The sequence below is a fragment of the Zootermopsis nevadensis genome, unplaced genomic scaffold (assembly GCF_977971745.1).
Source record: "Zootermopsis nevadensis isolate Lab colony 2312 unplaced genomic scaffold, Znev_1.0 Znev_ptg000008l, whole genome shotgun sequence".
Lineage (NCBI taxonomy): Eukaryota > Metazoa > Arthropoda > Insecta > Blattodea > Termopsidae > Zootermopsis > Zootermopsis nevadensis.
In genome coordinates, this window is record NW_028259140.1 from 11161730 (window position 1) to 11177529 (window position 15800).

A 15800-nucleotide genomic window follows, 5' to 3' on the forward strand; every position below is an offset into this window, starting at 1 on the left:
CAGTTTAATTTTCATAATGAAAATAACAAATTAGCCTAGATGTTTTTGTACAAATTTTGTGAAACTTATATCTATAGGCCTATTTCTGTATTCGAACGTCAGTTCCTTACATGTAGGCCTGTTGATTTAAAATGCAGAAAATTATAGGCCGGTCATCTGGACACAGGGTAAAATTTATTGCCACATATTTAACGATTTAAACTAACAACCGAGCAAGATATTTTCTGTTCGTTGAAATTGTAGTGAAAAATAGGAAGAAGTTAACATTTGGTCACCGAGGCATTTTGGAAATAAAATAACGAATACCTAAGCGTAGTCAGTAGGCCTAATTCGTCGAAATGTTATTTTTGTAGAACTTTTGTTTCATTCTTCTGCGTGAGAGATTTGATGTTTGATGTATCGCATCTGACCTTCTAGCATGTTCAAACGTTTTATAAATTTTCAGGTCTCAGTAAATTTCTCTTGAAGTTCAGGCATTTTTGTCGGGCTCCAATTCTCTCCCGAAATAAAATGTTATCGGCAATCAGCAGAAACGTTTTTCGGACATTATCATCTCTTACATTAATTCAGTTTTTATTGTCACAGCTGTTTCAACAACATTTGAGTCAAACCAACGAGAAACTGCAAAGCTAAATGTGATAACTGTGACCCGGATTAAGAGTTTTAAGATTTATATCTGTGTAACCTTGGCAATGTCACTGCCATAATCTTGACTCCAATAACACAGAGCAAATTGTTGACTTCCGTCAGAATTTAGACGTTGTAATACCTGTGGAACAATCTTGACGTTGCATGAAATGTCGTAACTTAACTTTATTTGAAACAAGATTAAGTAAAAGTGATATCCGACATGATTGACCATGAAAAGGTCTGTGACTGGTTAGAACTTGCTAGGCCTGATTCAGTGTAATGCGCGTAAAAGCACAACATGTCTTTCGGCCCTAAATTTGATGCTATCTCCTGTATTAATCGTATTACTGCTACTACCAGAATAATGAAATCAAGGAGACCATTGTCAGCTGAACTTCATGGAAACAGTACATTTTATAAGAATTTAAACAATAGAGATCAAAAAATATATAAGATGCCAGGAAGCTGTATCTGTCTGGGGCAGTTTGCTGAAAGTAACAGCGGAAGATTTACCACTCCAGCGTTGTACAATACTGACTAATGTTCTTGCGGTTTTCCTCTGTTCCTTCAGGCAAATACCGGGATAGTATCTTAAGTTAGACCACGATTGTCCCCTTCAATTACCTCTGCAGTTCATCATTCAATCATTCGACGTTGAAAAACAGGCCTGTGGTATTTAGGCCTACGACAACAAGGTGTCGCCATGGCTGTATTGCGTCACGTAGTTATTCTCGGATTAAACAATTTCGGTTGCAAGAATATTTTTTAACAACGTTAAAAGCAAATAAATGTGGCCACTGTTACATAAGACTATGTCTGGTCGAAGATCTGTTAAGTGCAACAGACCGTGCGCTGGTTTTGAGAAAAATATTATAAACTAACAAATTTGTGTTTCCTGGCCGCATATAACTGTTCCGTTCTTAAAAACAAAAGCCGGTGTAGACTATGAAATTTCGTTTCCCGTTGAACATGAAATGGAAACCAGTCCTTCATGTTCAAAAGAATATTTAATCGACAGAACATTCTAAATTACTGGAAGAAAAAAATTTACCGTATTATATATTTGTAACTAAAGTTCGATTCGAAATTAATGTTACGTCTGTAAGTCTTCTTTTGTTTTGTAGATGTCTCACGGACATATCTAAGACTTTCTATTTGTATTTCTCCGGATCATTAGGCCTACGTAATTTTGCATAACCGCGTGACATTTTCAGAACAAAACGTACAAACAATTCACAAATAGAAAAATACCAATAGTCGCTCTTAATGGCAAACAAATATTTCTCTTTTAAATTCAAACATTTGTCAGTCAGATACATGTGATGGGCTTATTCTTTTAGCCCGAAAATAATTCATTATACTTCGTCGCCTTGAAGGCTTCAGATCATAAATGGTTTGATATTCTTAAATTTCCTGCACATCCTTTATTCTTCCTTAAGTATAGACAGATTTTTAATTTAAGATGAAATGCGATATATTTATTTTTAACGCGTCCGCAATTAAATGTTATAAAAAATTCGCCAATTTACTTGCTACACCTGTCTGTCGGCACAAATCGACAAATTCTGAAAGGATTTTAATTAAACCTGATACTCATAATTTTACTACAATTTTTTTATACGCCCGACTTTCTTTAAGATCAAACAAAATGGCAGTTCAGGGCGTAGAAGAGGCCGTATGTGGCGTCTTCGGACGGAAAATTCCAGTTGCAAATCGTGGTGTGGATCCTCGTCAATCGCCCAGTGACACACGAGGTATAAACACTTCGCCCACGGAAAGATTATTAAATCCAAGCAACTCTGACGTAACTCAAAGGTCAAGGGTCAAATTCTTACCAACGCATCAGAACTGTTACGCTGTTTGTTAATATACCAGACAATTCATTGGTCAGTGCTACCTAATTCCGTGTAGTCTTAATTTGCTTATTTTTACAATACTTTCATGTTTCCATGCAGTTTGTTTGCGTGGAATGGCTATATTTTATAACTGTTGATAAAATGGAGCGTTCCGACACGGCACATCGAATAAAAGTTGAATGTATGTAAAATATCCGAAACAATTTAAGTTTCCAGTAATTTCCATTGAATGCTTTCTTTCCGTGTTTTTCATCCTATATTTTTTATTATTATATCACGTGGTTATTCAGAAAAAAAATATTTAAATTTATCATTCTTATTTATTATTTTATTTACATTCAGTTCCTTAATCTAGATGTAAAGTTGCATTTCTGATAATTTAATTTGCCTGAGTTTCTTATTATTATAATAAACAGCTATTATTTTCTTAAACAGTATTAGCCAAGTGATCCTTGTAATGATGATGGCTTGTGTTTTCTTTGTGGTAATAACTGGATTTTAATATATTTTTTGGACTATCTTAGAATTCAGAAGGTGAACCGGATAGTTAGTCGTGTGTTTTAATGTTTGCTTTATATGCACGATAGAAAAAGTGAGTATATAATACTGCTAGCGATTTCAGTGAAATTATTTTGCTTTACGTAACTTATGTCAGTTTTAGGCCTAGTCTGCCGATCACAGAAGAATGTGGGCGTTGTGACAGTAACAATGTCGTGTCCAAGATTTCACATACGCTTCTGTAAGCTTGAAATAAAAAGTGGTATTTGTGTGTTATCGGGACACATCGCTTCAAAAATAGGTTAGGTTAGTTGTCATCTTTGAAATGAAATATAATAACTTTCAAGTATATGTCATATATCCACACACATTAACCTAAACTAACCTAACCACTAACCTAACCTAACCTATTTTTAAAGCGGTGTGTCCCGATAACCCACAAGAACCGAAAAAGTATATATTGCAAGTCTCACAACAACAAAAATGCTCACGAAAGTATTTTAAAATGTGTCAGACGGAATTTTTTTTTTTTTGGGGGGGGGGGGTTAAGTGGGATACTGCATTACACAACAAGGATGTTAGTAAAATAATCTAACATATTCTGATGAGCTGGCCATGTAGGTGGCAAGAGGATAATATTAAAACCTAGTGTGAGGATGATAACTGTTTTAAAATGGAGGTGCCCGTGATAAGTCGTCTGGTTTCATAACAGTAAGTTCTTTGAACTCGTGAAAATTTAAGACCCACGTGATCAGGAAATGAGACAGACCTATTTGTTGGTTTGTTATAAAAGTCTACTTTGTGAGACGAATCCTTGACTTCCCATTTTCCTGTGTCACCGCGAAAATATCGAGAGGTCACAAATCATAATATTAAGTGAACAAATATTCCGATAAAGTGATCGGATGCCAAACTCAGTTCTGACTATTGGCAGCGATCCTTGTACTCACAGGCACTTTAAAGCAGACGAAACAAGGCCACACCCAAAACTTACAGGTGCTAATCGCCTGCAAATTAAATCGTGAGTGTCCTGACAATGTTGACAGCTTAGCAACTGTATCATTTAACTCAATAAAAATGGTTCAATTTGTAATAAAGTATGACTAATACATTTTTTTCTAAGGCGTAACTCTGAAAGGCGGTCAAAGATTTCAGCTGTCATTAACCTGGAAACCTGTAGCCTCTGCCACGCTCCTGCCGTCTTCACCTTTTCACGAGGTGCATCCAATTAGGTTGCACGAACGAGGCCCTAATGACCCAACTGAAGACAGAGATAGAGTCCCATCTCCGAAACGTCGTGCAATTTGTTAGACGATTCAGAAAACTTTTTATTGTAAAAACTCACCATCGTCACAAACTTTTAGCCGGAGCAGGTAACACGGTTGAGAGCCCCAACCACTTCAGTACCCTGAGGACGATGACAGAGATGGACCTCGAAACGTTGGTCTCTTCATGTTTTAACCACTTCACGCGGCTGATAGCCCGAGAGGATTTTATTGTACACAGTCGCCGTGAAAGCTCAAGATCATTAACAAGAGACTGGGAAAGAAGGCTAGAAAATAAATGTAACTGAACCAAGCCTACATTTTGAATCGGTATTTCCTTTGAACCAGAAGTAACGGCGCTCAAATCTAAAAGTTTGTTAATAACTACAGAACCAACTGTATATTCTCATGAAACCAGGTACACAGATCTGTATTACGCCAGTTCCGAAGATAGACTAAAACTTAAGACTGACGTTTTCGGATGAACTTAGGTACGACGGGCGAAACACATAGGCTCATACGAAGGAGGTTCCGTGCAGGTGTACGCAGGCTACAGCTTTGCAGAGGGCATTAAAAAAAATTATTTATTATCAGAAACAGGAATACGTAAAACGTATGCTATTTATGTCGACTTGTTCTTGTTGACGTTCATCTACAGGCTTATCTGCTGCTGTGATACTACACTATTAGTGACTCTGCGTATGTGAGGGATTAAAAGGGAAAAAGGTAAATTTATTTTGTTGGCATTTACTTTCATTCCATTCCGTAAAATAGGCCTGTTTAACATTTGATTCCGGGGTTATTTTAAAATCATATAACGGAATAGGCCATTAATCTACATTACACATTATTCAGAAATAATTACGCTATTCGGATAGGCCTAAATATTAATTCCTTCGTCACAAAGTTCCTTTTAAATAAACTAATTAAAAATAACTTTTATTTCTATCTATGTTCTAACATATATTTCATGTTTTGTTTTTTTTTTGGTGGGGGGGGGGCACGTTGAAAGCTTGTACGGAGTGTCTACAGCTGTTTTTTTTTACTTCAGAAACTTGAAGTCAGACCTTTATTCAGTGGTTCATACGATCTGCGATCTAATTTTCGATTAGCACTTGAGAGAGCAAGGTTTGACAATGCTCTAAATTCTCTTCACTTTTGCTTCAAGAGTCACTTTTTTTAAAAAAAAATCGACCGATTAGGGAATCATCGTCTAAAGTAGGCCTAACTGATAAAAATTTTGGTTTCCATTAATGCAATATATTATTTATTTTGACCATATAGCGAAAGTTGAACTTTGACCTCATGTAGGTAGAACTGTAAAGAGCCTTGCATTAAGCCGACCTATAATTTGTTTCTAACTTTTTATACATCGAATTTTTTGAACACGCATAGAAATTGACGTACTAGATGGACTGAATGTGTTACGTCACACTCCGTTTTATCTATCTGCTGCATAAGAAACTGTATAGGCCCCATCGCGTCTTTGGATGCCGAGTGGAGAAGAAACCTTACAAATTCTTGTCGGAAATCGAACTAAGTACTCTGAGTTGTATCTGCGTTACGGGCGTTGTAATTGTTAGTAATTGATAAACAGTCGTCACAGCTACACAGTGCAATGTTCTGTTCAGCGACAGTCAGTTGTTTTGGTGATTTTTTGGTGCAGATGTGTCAGATGGGCCCCCCCTTTGGAGTCCGGGGGATCTATAGAAAATTGGGATGCTGGGAATGTTTCATTTATTATACATAGAAATATACCGAGGCATATCAAAATTACACGAACTTCAGTACGTCTCTCTATGAAGTAATTAGACCTTATGAGTCCCATTTTCTTTTCATAAATCGGTACTTCTGACGTAATAATCTTCGAAGACATTAAAAAATATATTCCGCAGAAGTTCAAATTTAGTGATGTCATAAACGTAACGTGCGTCTTATTAACTATGATTTTTAATTTGTGAATATTTATTTCCAGCATGTCCTAACGTCTTGTATTACAAAGTGGCACTGCCATACGAAGATACAATTGATTTTGAAAAAGAGTCCAGATCTCAAAACTGCGAATTCTAAAGGCTCTTATTTTCACAGATCGATATTTGCTGAGTTTTTTCGAAACGCAAGTGGATATTCCTGCTTCTTTAGGCTCTCTATATGCTGAGAACATGCGAGTGTTGTAATAAGAAACTATGTATAGATTACATGAACAGTTTCTGTTTTTAGGATATGAAATTTCTTCCGGGCCTATACCAACAAAAACGTCGGTAATTTAAAGCAACAAAGAATATTAACTGTTGGCTTGATTTCGTTTTCTGTTTCCATATTAATTCACACTCGAAATGAAGAGAAACATATTTTGAAATAAGTGTTGAAGTAATTCCATGAAACAGGGTTATTAAATCTGACGGTTCATTACCGCCTTTACAAGAGCTCGCCATCTTCCTAAGTCGTGTTTTCTACATTTGATTTGATCGCTGTAATAATATTAGGGGAAACGCGCGAATTTTTAAGCTCCATTCTGTGATGTTTTGTCTGAGAAGGAATTGGAAATCATCTTTAAAACAACAAAGTATCCTACAGCGCCTTCATCTTGACAGATTGCTGGCGTTGTGACGTACATTTAAAAAAACGGGGCATTTATTTAAAACTGCACTACAACGCTACCAGGAAAAAAAAATCCAACTTCCAGTTTTATGAGATTTCAGGTTCTCAAGGTGGAAATTATGAAGATAAATTCTGCGATATTTTAATGCTAGTCTCGTAGAAATTGACGGAAATTTTAGATATGCTTATTGCCTCTCTCACGAGAACGATTCATAACCCCGATTACAGAAGCATTCTGAAATTTCTAGTCAGTTTCTACGAGACTACATCAGTGGGCTGGTCACTCACTATACTCATAAATGCACACTTCAAGACCAAGAAACCTCTAGAAAAAAACACGAGGCGGCGAAAACCCACAACCGGGTTGTAGAACCAAGAAACAACACAGCATAACATTCCCATTTTGCACTGAATAGGAAATCATCTTGACTACAGACATATCACGCTGGTTTCTGGTAGAGGACTATGCATGCCTAATAAGGTACAGCGAGGAGTGTTAAATGAAAGAACTTTGTGCTGCTCAAATAGTATGCCTGACTATTGCTTCCGTTTGAGGACACCAGAAAATAATAGTACAGAATGTGGAAACATTAATTTAACATGAATATAAATGGTCTAGCCTACGTGTGTCTCCGGTTAACAAAACGCTGTCACAAACAGTTCCGTTTATGAAATTGTTTTATACATACACGCTCATTGAAATTTCCTGCACAACTTTATGAATACAAGAACATAGGCTTAGGCAAAATCTGAACGAACACGTGGTTAAGTACTTGAATCAATAAGGAATCGAATTTTATTTTGTGCACCAAAAGGTGGCAAGACATTATATTTTAGAATTAGAGAGTAATTTTTCCAAAAGCAGATCATTGTATAAAACAGTAGCTCTAATTTTTATCTAAAATGTTTGTCAACGAGATTTTTCCAAAATTAATTTCACGTTTTAACCTTTTCCAGACGAGGAACCATACCACATTAATCCGTTCCTTAGATTCCGGGCCACAGGGTTATAAATAGTATCGGTTTGTTGAAGTACAATGACAGTTCATTAATAGTGCTATTAAATTAACCTTACTATTACAAACAGGCTTGCCTATTACATTTTTCTTTTTTTTAACAAAATAAAACATTAATGAGATATCGGAATCCTTCTTTCATTTTTCAACAGGCATGACGATGTTCTGGGATGTAACGCCATGTTGACTCGTAGGTAGATACAAGCGTTTCGGAGACATACTGTCGCTATCTTCAGGGCCGAAACATTGGTATCTGCTTATGAGTTCACATGGCGTCGCAACCCAGAAAAAGTCAGCTTAGACAAAGACTAACACACGATCTAAAAAAAACTGTTCCAGTAGTTAAGTGAAACATTTATATGTTCTAAGAAACGAACATATCTTATTAAAACATGTGGAGAATTAAACAAATGTTTATTGACAGTAATGTATACGTCAGAATAAACATTATTAAAACAAATGTAAGACATGTCGTCATGACAACGCAAAGTACATGTTACCCTCCGCTATGTCTCTCTGTTTCCCTACTTACGTAACATTTCTTCCTCCATATCGATTGTAATTAATAAGACTACTCGTATATTTGATATCGGACCCATAATAGTACGTTTTAATAACATCGTCCAACAAATATGTCATTACTGTGCCGAGAATCAAAATTTTACTCGTTGTGAGCGAAATGCGAACTAAGAAAACTTGAATTTAGTTACAAGTTTGATTCAAATTCGACGTTGATTTGTCTAATTTTGTGACAGCCCGGAATAAAAACCACAATTCTTTTAACCTATGACCATTAATCACTCCTCAATCGTTACATTTAAAGTTACATCAAATTTTTTTTAAATAGGCCTGTATATTGCATTGACCACGAAGACGTATGATGTATTAATTACTTTAGAATAAAAGTTTTAGCAGCTGGGACAATAAACCTGACAGCAAACTTCACCTTAGAAGTTCGATTTCTAACAGGGAAACATTAACGATGAAGTAATTATGGTATAAAATTACAAATATATCGTAGGAAGATTTACATTGTTTAAAGAACTTTAGTACTTTTGAATTTTCGTGTAATGCTAGTATCTGCACAAAAATAACCTTATTAAATAATACGGACGTTATTTTCAAAAGTGAGAGTAATGTATGAAGCTGTTAAATATATAACAATTTTATTTGCATGTCTGCATTACCGTCTAAATAATGCGTGATAAAAGTGGCGTGTACGTGTTCTACTCCAATACGAACTAAACCAAACCAAACTTAGAATTTACCTACGTTTCTTAACCAGGTACAACATTTGATATTGTTTGCAACAAAACATTCTTAATAACTACTATGCTTTAGCTTGGGATCCCTAAATATAACTCGTTGACAAAATTGAGAATGACAAGAATATTTCTTTTTAAATTTACACAAAATTAAGTGGGAAGAAATATTTTCTGTCAAAAGAACAAATCATTTACATTAACAGCTTATTTGGTATGTGAATAATGTATACTATGTAGCCTAATATGGCGTAGCTTTAGCCAGCTGGTTTATAACTAATCCCCCCCCTAAAAAAAAAGAAATAAACCTACACCCTGGGTTTGACAATGATCAAAGTCTGCTTAATTTAAGCTATCTTATCAGGCTGTCAATTCACTGAATTACTTCTTCCGTTTCAGGTAAGTGTCCTCGAGCTGGTGATCCAAACTTGTGCTGTCGAAACAGTCCAGTGACAAGGCGACAGGGCAGGAACGTGATGGTATCTGCCTCCATTACGCGCTAAGCAATTTGTGCTTTAAATTGCCTAGCAGTCACAGGACTTTTTGCAGCAACCCAAACATTCTTTTCCTAAGTTGTACTATATTGTATTGTACTGTCATGTTGCCATGGTAACGTTAGAACAAGACAAACGTTGAAGTGAGTGAATTATTGAGCATACGTAATATTAAATTTTTGCATTTCTCTGGATAACTGAGCCTTAGTTTGTAAATGTGACACTTTGCAAATTAAGATGACAATTAATATACGACTATGTGAAAATAGTAATTATAGTAAATTGACGTTTGCATTTTTAATTGCTACACTTAAGTGTTAAACATTATGTGTATGGAATGTGTCATAAGGAACATCTTTAGAGTTTTGATGTACGTTCCCAGTCTTGTTCATTGATCTCCATTCATTTGTCTTAAATTTTGCAACGATGGGAATTTAACCTGTTTGGTTTTATTCAATAATTTTCGCTATCTTCTTCTGTTTAACATTTTCGTGGTTTACCATGATACCTAGATTAACCATGAAAACTGATTGCACAATGTCGCATAACATTTCTCACAAATGGCTAAAGTTAATCTTGTTTAAAAATTAAATTTATAGCATAAAAATGAAATACACAGTTCATAAAATAAAATAACAAAATTAAGCCTATCCAAAATATTATTGCTTTCTGTTTATTCAGTGACTTAAACAGAAACACTGTTTAATCTATCCATTAAGATCATCGTCTCCATTGGCTGAAATTTTTTGAAATTGTTATATTGAGCTTTTACTTCAATAAAAATCTCTCAAAAAATCTAACCAAGAACGCCACTTCACATGGTTTTCCGACTAAAAGACTTTACTCCATATGAGACATTTTCTTCTCCGTTTAATGTAAAAATGAATTTGTCCGTTTGTCTGTCCGTATAATAGGTATCAGCCTAGTCTTGTATGAAAAAATCATGCTTGGAGCCACGTAGCACTTTGAACTTCTTCCTGAAGAACCCTTAAACGAATTACTGTGTAATTATTCTTTATTCCTCACTCATTGTTATAATTATCATAAAAGTTTAATAAACAGTTTACTAATCAGTCAGATCAAAAAAGGAACTACACAAAATTCTGCCTCGTTTACATTTGGACTCTGGCGGAGAAATTTCAATTGAAAATCCCACTTGTGTGTAATTCATTTTTCGAAATGTGACTGCATTGTCCGGACCGTGATCCAATTCTCTCCCCTTATCGTGAAATATTGCTCTCCTACCCCCACAATGTCAGGTGGGGCGGAGCCAATGATTGACAGTTTCTAACAGAGAAGTGGAATGATCAAGCTCTCCTTAAAATTTAAATTCCAATCTTTTGATTATTCGATTATTTACAAGTCGAAATCAGGAACGACGTCTCTTTCATTTGAGAGAGAAATCGCTCTTCGGCTTTTTATATAACGATGATAACATTTATATTCTGTTAAACTAGCTGAAATTCCCCATTGTCGCAGGCCTACCACAACAACAGTAAAATAGCAAATAACTGAAACAATAATATCAGCATACAAAATAAATACAGAAATATTAACAATACGATAATCAGCATAAAATTAACTCCAGACAGTAATAGTCGCTTATCTTGTAAAAAAATTACCGTCTTTTATGAACCCAAAGGTTCATTCTGTTTACAAAGGAACCCGCCTCTAGACGTTATTCACGCGAGAAGAATCCAGCCCATATCCTGAACCCCTATTAATTTAAGACATCTACCTCTAGTTCTACCAGGTGATATTTTGTCTCCAGACTTTACGACTAAACGTTTGTATGAATATCTCATCTGGCCCATGAGTACTACATGTCCCACCAATCAAATCTTTTGTTGTAATATTACCCTAATAATATTTGGCGATAATTACATATGACGAAGCTTCTCATTGTCAAGTTTCTTCCTGTCTCCTCGTCTCTCTTAAGTCCAAATACGTTATGTTACTGATATGCGCAATTTGCAGTTCACACATCTCCTTATAAGCCTGTTCTAGGATTGTCCTAATGACGCATTCTAATTCAAAATAAAAGCTTTGCGGGTAAAGTATCTATACGATTGAAACCATTTTAAATAGAAAATGCATTTGGCCTGTGTTTATATATTTTGCCATGGACTTTGCTGAATGTTAAAATCCGAACCATGAGTTGGAAACTCCACGCGGTTTCAGCCTGAAAGTTGTAGATACCGAAAGGGAGAGACCCACTTTGGTTAATTTAGAGTCGACTCTCTTCATACTCAGAGTTCACTAGCCGATTGACATTGCACTAACAAACAGCGCACATGGCAATGTAATGTATACGACTTCGCCCTTCGAAAAAATGAGTTAAGACGGCCGAACGATCTTCAAGAAGCAGAAAGTCGCCCTCAGCTCAATAATTTCGTATTACCTTCAAAGTGCGATACACGACCGAGGGTAACTGAGGTCTGCACTGGGGGGCGTAGACCCCTTGTCACACTGAAAGCGGAATGACTTTAGCAGGCCTGTCATCCTGTCATCTAGTGAGCGGTGCGTACTTTACAATACGCGGATCTACACGATTTAAACTTCTCATACAAGTATAAATTTTAATAAAGACTCCTTACTGAGACCAAATACAGCCTTTTATCAATCAGAAACCTGATGTCTAAAGTTTTACTACTATTTATTATGTCTTTGAAGTAGAAGTTTGTCTAAATAATACTTAAAAACTCATTTCTTACCTCAAAGAAAACGTATCGCTTCTTCGTTACAAATATCAATCAGTTGATGTTGCATAGGGAAATAATACGAATCTCATAAATACATTTTGTCAGTAAAATTTAGATTAACTGATTGTTAAATGTTGTTGTAAATATATAATTACCACTGTGTCTGATGAGCTAAGTTGTCTTATTTATATATTAGATACTATCCTTCTATTAAAAACTAATCTAACATTTTATTACTTCTTTAAACACCCGCATTTGGGCAATGTTTTTTGCAAGATAAAGAAGCAGTCATGTAAATGGAGCAATAAATACTTAATATTTATTGTTTTAACGAAATGCTATAAAATATGACCGTTGATAAAGTTATTTAATTCATTTGTAAACAACCCGTTGGAGTATTTATGTAATTAACCGGTTTCTAGACGTCTTATTCGTTGCAAAATAACTGGTCTCTTATTTCTTAAATGCTATACATACATTATGTATTCTACATCAGTGCAATGACGTTCAGTTGTTAAATCATTCAATAATTTATATTAAATTTTAAATATTCGAATATCTAATTCAGTAAGCGACTGGTCAATGTGGAGCCCAGTTAATTATGCGATAAATTTAATTCGAAAATGTTTCTATTTTTCTCTCTTGATTTAATCATAACACCTTTATTTCAGCTCATTACAACTGCTTTAACTACACGAATGCACGCCTTTGAAAACTCACAGAATGTTCTATAAAAGGGGTGTACAATATTTTGAAAGTCCACGCCGACTAATTTTAAAATAATTTGGGATCAAACACAAACTTCTGCAGTCATTAACATTCATTACAACGAGAGTAACTATTTCTATTATATATTGTACGAGGTTCGATCGGAAAGTTTCAAGACTGTGATTATAAAAACCCGTACACTTATCTCAGGTATTAAATTCATCCATCACCCTCGAAGTAGTTCCCCTGGGATTTAACACAACGATCCCAGCGCCGCTGCCAAGCCTGGAAGCATCCCTGGAAATCTTTCTTTGTCAGCCTGTCAAGCACCATCTGCGATTCTGCCTGAATCTCTTCTATCGTCTCAAATCTCCTTCTCTTTAGCTGAATTTTCATCTTTGGGAAGAGGAAGAAGTCACACGGAGCTAAATCCGGCGAATAAGGAGGGTGCGGGATGATGGCCATGGTGTTTGATGCCAAAAACTGCCGAACTTTGAGGGCGGTGTGAGCTGGCGCGTTGTCATGATGCAGCAGCCAGTTGTGGTTGTGCCACTTTGCCGGCCGCTTCTGTCTCACATCTTCACGCAACTGCCTCAGGACCCCACAGTAAAATTCAGCATTGACCGTCTGACCTGCAGGAAGAAACTCCCTATGGACGATCCCCTCCTGGTCGAAAAAACAGATCAGCATTGACTTCACATTGCTCTTGACCTGTCTTGCCTTCTTCGGTCGTGGTGACGATGGGCTCTTCCATTGTGAAGATTACTGCTTCGTTTTCGGATCGTACCCGTAAACCCAGCTTTCATCACCTGTGATAACCTTAGAAAGGAAGTTGGGGTCTGTTCTTGCAAGATCTTTGAGTTCCTGACAAACGAGAAGTCGATTCTGCTTCTGGTCCTCAGACAGGAGCCTTGGCACAAACTTGGCTGCGATGCGTCGCATGTGGAGTTCTTCCTTTAGAATCAGCTGACAGGTCCCATAGCCTATCCCAACAATGTCGCACAAGTCGTTGATGGTACGACGTCGATCTTCGTGAATGGCCTGCCGAATCTTCGTAACATTTTCGGGCGTTGTGCTCGAAGATGGTCGTCCAGAACGCTCGTCATCATCGACAGAGGTTCGGCCATTTTTAAAACGTGAATGCCACACAAAAGTTTGTGCACGACCCATTGCGGACTCCTCAAATGCTTGTTTTAGCATTTCATAGGTTTCCGTAGCCGTTTTGGCGAGTCTTTGGCAAAATTTGATGCACACGCCATTCCGAAATCGCAGGAGTGTCGGTGTAATGCACTACCAAAACGCCCGTAACTAAGAAACAAATGCTAATTCGATGATGCTGGCTGGCACACTGATTCACTATGAATGTAGGCCGCACCCCCTAGCGGCAGAAGCTCGTACTACATCCGGTTCGCCCTCTATTGACACAGTCTTGAAACTTTCCGATCGCACGTCGTACGTCTGTATGTACTTATTTATTTTAAGTAATTGTATTTATATCCAGGAATTAAAATAAGATGAATTGATCATTGAAGATAATTTCGCGTAGGAGTGGTTAGCACCTCTGATTCATATTCGGGAGGTCTGGGGATCAACAATTGTCCCGATAACTGATTATTCTGACGTAAGATTTCCGTAGTTTCCCTCGGCGGTGCTACATGGTGAGATGTATCTTAAAGATACGACCGCTTCCTTCCGTATCCTTTTCAATTCATTATTTATGAGTACTCCTATTATCTGGCTGTACGATACGAGGTAGTGAGAGCATCGTAAAATAAGCCATAGATAAAAACACTCTGTTGGATATTATCGGTTTTACGTTTCGCTCAATTCCTTTCGGCTTCTTATAGAAAAGTTAAGAGCACGCTCCTATGGAGCTCAAATTTCTTAAAAATTACTTCTATATTATTTTCCCTGACCCATTGGCCTTCATACATGTTTATTGCAGACAGACATCCCACTGTTTCGTTCTTTATTTTAGCGCATTTTTATGTGTTTAATTAATATCAAATCGATTTTAATAGAGCTTCACATTCACTAAAATAGATCGATAAATGTGGTTTGCTTGGTCGATTGATTCTTAGCTTGTTTTTTCCTTTAAAATATCATGTGTAACACAGTTTCCCGATTTAACTGCATCAAAATTACTATCTTACTGTATCGGGTATCACCGTCAGCTGTAACAACAACCAGGTTTGGACCTTATATAAAAATGTTACATAAAAATTAACTTAAAAGTATGAGGAAATTGGGCTATTTTAAGGCAAGGTACCCATCAAAGAAGTTTCCCGGAATGGTAAGTAAAATCTTAAGAAATGTATCCTTTATTTATTCATGAACGTTATTTGGTCTTGGCATAACATACGATTGTGTCATTGTAATGTGTCATTATCACACATGTCAGTTAATATATTACTACTCTGCTATTATTTAAAAAATCAAGGATATTACTGATTTAAAGCGAGTACTTGTTCGATGTTATATACGAGCGTATATACTAACATTAAAGACTTATTAAGTCCAGAATGAATCACACTGCATACACTCAGAAGCAATTCTTAAGGTTCTCAATGTTCAAAAATGTTTAAAGTAATGAAATTTGTATTTTATGTTATGGACTAAATGATATACGCTTAATTAAATGTTATAAAGTCCAATGTGGGCTTTATGTAAAGTAGGAGTATTAAGTAGCTGATACGAAAAACAAAAAAGAATTAAACAGTAATCTTCTACAACACAATGTTTCCAATAGTTTACAGAGCCAAGAAATA

General features: G+C 36.2%; 1 long non-coding RNA gene across 3 annotated transcripts in view; it reads left to right on the forward strand.

Annotated features, from left to right (window-relative positions):
• Positions 1–12557, forward strand: part of LOC147874461 (uncharacterized) — a 14105-nt gene extending 1548 nt beyond the window's left edge. For all 3 annotated transcript variants that reach the window (XR_015534158.1, XR_015534159.1, XR_015534160.1), the window contains exon 2: positions 9528–12557. This is a non-coding gene — a long non-coding RNA (uncharacterized LOC147874461). The remainder of the gene's footprint in view (positions 1–9527) is intronic.
• The last annotated feature ends 3243 nt before the right edge of the window (positions 12558–15800 follow it).